Below are 3,609 nucleotides of genomic sequence, written 5' to 3'. Positions count from 1 at the left end.
GGACTCAACAAGCTTCACAATAAAGCGAAGGCTGGAGACTGGCTGATAGTTATTAAGTGAGTCTTAATAACTCACTTAATAACTCCAAGGCCGGCTTCTTGAGGAGGGGTCGAACCACCACCTCCTTAAGGGAGGTGGGGATGACCCCCTCCCTCTAAGAAGTGTTGACAATGGCCTGGGTCCAGTCTCCAGTCACCTCCCAGGCAGCTGAGACAAGCCAGGAGGGACACAGATCCAGCAAACATGTGGAGGCACCCAGTCTACCCACAATCCTGCCCACTTCATCCATGGAAACAGGTCAAACTCAACCCAGATACTACTCCCAAGACTTGCCCCAGTTTTCTGGATGGATTCTGCCCAGTCAGAGTCCAGACCAATCTGGATCTGAGCGATTTTATCTTGCAGAAACTGAACAAAATCCTCAGCTTTGCCCTGTAAGGGGTCTTCTCTCGCTCCCTGATTGAGGAGAGAGTGGGTCACTCTAAACAGGGCTGCTGGGCGATTTTCTGCAGATGCAATGAGAGCGGCGAAATGATCCCGCTTCACCGCTTCCATCGCCACAAGATAAGACCTAATATAGGTTTTTAACTGTGTTCGATCAGATTCGGATTGGGAGGACCTCCAACACTCCTCTAGGCATCTTTTCTGATGCTTCATTTTCCGGAGCTCCGTGGAGAACCAAGGAGCCACCCAGGATCTGCATTGGATCAGAGGCCGCAGAGGTGCGATTCGGTCCAAGGCCCTGGCAGCTGCCCATTCCCAGGATGCTACCAGTGCCTCAGTTGAATCGTGGGATTGGGAAGCAGGGAATGTCCGAAGCTCTGTCAGGAATCTCTCAGGAACCATCAGGCACCTGGGGCAGAACCATTTTACTGGTTCCACCTCCCAGCGGCGGGAGTTGGTGGATTGAAAGTCCAGTTTAAGGAGGGAATGGTCGGTCCATGACAGGGGGGCAGTAGACAGATCCACCCTACCCCGGCCATTTATCCACTGCCCAGAGAGAAAAACCAGGTCAAGTGTGTGTCCACCCCTATGAGTTGGGCCCTGAACAACCTGAATCAAGTCCATGACCGCCATGGAGGCCATGAACTCCCATGCCATCTCAGATGTCTTGCCGATTGATGGCAGATTGAAGTCTCCCACAACCAAAAGGCTGGGGAGTTCCACTGCCACTTCGGCCAAGACATCGAGCAGTGCGGGCAGGGCAGTGGCTACACAGCTGGGAGATAGGTATGTGATCAATAAACCTGACTGAACCTGTTATCTTATATATGCTTGACAAATAAACTTATGATTATGAAATTCACAGGGGATAAAAAAGCTTCAGAGCATTCAGACCTGAACATAACACATTAGGAAATTCCTTCAACTGTTATTAATGACAACATCTTAAAAAAAAAAAACAAAATTTGTAAGGGAAGAAGAAAACAACAACAACAACGTTATCCTTTCTGGATATACTGGAGGCACCAATGGCAAATTAAAAACACAAGTGTGTCATAAAACAACCCACACCAACCAAGTGCTGCACTACCAAAGTGACAACGCAACCTCCCACAAAGAGATGCCTTATAAAAACATTATTTAGATGAGCGCAAGCACACTGCAGCAACCCTGAACACCAGGAAAAGGAAACAGATCATATATACAACATCCTTATTTTTGAATAAGGCATCCTTATGCAAAAAGTGCCTGGCCACATTCAACCTGCTACAGCACACAGCCGACACAAGCTGTGAAAAGGATGACACTTGCATACATCAAAAACATCTCAGAAAACACCAACAGATTAGTACAACCACTTGGCATAATCATAGCCCACAAACCCACTAAAGCCCTCCAAAACATCCCAAATAAACCAAAACACTCAATACCCCCTGAAGGGGAAAAAAAAACCCAGGAGGTCAAGGTTCTGACTGACAAACCTAACTCAGCAAGCACTGATGAGACGATCCAATCTCTTAAGGCAAAGCTTTATTGAGTACATCATTTCGGCACAGCATGAAAACAATATCAACTCTGGTTAATTCTTGGGCAATTCAATATAATCAAATATAGAATCCTCCCTCCCATACCCCATTAGTGCAGGTCACATTATCCAATTAGGTGTCCAGGTGTTGTTATGGGAAAACGTCCATGCCTCTGGCTGACAACTGCTGGAGTGTCCTTGGTTCCCATGAGACAGTTTCTTCTGCAATGCACATTCCAATCTCTCTCTCCCTTATTCCCCACCTCATCTGTTGGCAAGCTGTGAAGCAGTAAAAGTGAAAGCAGTCTGAATACGCTTCGAAGCTAGACACAGGATTCATGTAAAACATACCATGAAAAAGAGGACTAGAGCTAAACTTTATGGAGATATGCTATATGAACAAAATCTTGCAAGTCTGCTTCCTGATCTGGAGAAGCTTTAAGGGCTTACAATGGCAGCCCCCTCAATTCCTTCTAATTTTATTTCATCAGAGTAGAACGTAATCAAAACATTTCAATGGGATATTTAGCATGTTTTTGTTTCCCAAACTTTGTAGGAAACAATTGATGCTTTCACACTCTGGATTTTACCACTGATTCAGTGCAGAGGAGAGCCAAACATTGATTCAAGCTAACTGTAGAAAAACCTGGAAATGGACACTTGCCAGGAGAACAAGTTCTTGGATCAAAACTAAGGAAAAGAACCAGACTCTCCTGGTTAGGAGAACTTCAAGATCAGCTATTGCCAAGTTCAGAATATAGACAGTGAAAGAAGATATTTTGCTGCTGAAGCCAAGAAACCAGATAATCATTCTGTCCGTACTTGTCAAAAATGGAAATTATGAAAACTAAACTTTATGCTATATGAACAGAATCTTGTAGATCTGTTTCCTGATCTGGAGAATTTTCAAGGGCTAACAATGGCAGCCCCCTCAACACCTACTGATTTGATTTCATCAGAAGAGAACTTAATGAAAACATTTCAGTGGAATATTTAGAGTATTTTTGTTTCCTGAGCTGCATAGAAAACTATTGTTGCTTTCATACTCTTTGGTCTCTAGTGTCTGGCATCTCGAGGGAAAAGACAAAAAAAAGAGAAATCCAATTTCCCCCTTTCTTGCTTTCTCTTCCTTCTACAATGGTACGCCTTAAGGGTAATTTAAACAGGATGTTTAATTGCCCATCAATGGTAATTTAAACATTAAAAAGGTATAACTTTTTCATGCTAAGAAGAATTGCCAAACACTAATGGTCCAAAATCGAATGGCTTTATAAGGAATGCCTGGAAGAACTGATGTCTCATTCTTCTTGAACCAAGACCATCGCTGTGTTTACACTTTGCTGACAATCCTGAGAGAAGCAAGGACTTCTTTTGATGCCAGATCAGGGATTACAATGAAGACATCCTGAAGTACGGCAACTCAGTAGAATTTAGATATCAAAAGATAGGTGCTCTCTGAATTTATCATACATCCATACTTGGAATGTTTTCTCCATGACTGATTATGTGCCATCATTATGTGCCATGTGTTTCCACGAAAATAAGACCCTGTCTTATATTTTTTTGAACCCCAAAATAAGTGCTTGGCCTTATTTTCGCGGAGGTCTTATTATTTTGGGGTACATTGAGCAAGATGGGGC

The sequence above is a fragment of the Pituophis catenifer genome, unplaced genomic scaffold (genome assembly GCF_029215685.1).
Source record: "Pituophis catenifer annectens isolate HBS135680 unplaced genomic scaffold, rPitCat1.0.hap2 SCAF_3, whole genome shotgun sequence".
Taxonomy (NCBI): domain Eukaryota; kingdom Metazoa; phylum Chordata; class Lepidosauria; order Squamata; family Colubridae; genus Pituophis; species Pituophis catenifer.
This window is presented reverse-complemented; position numbering follows the sequence as displayed.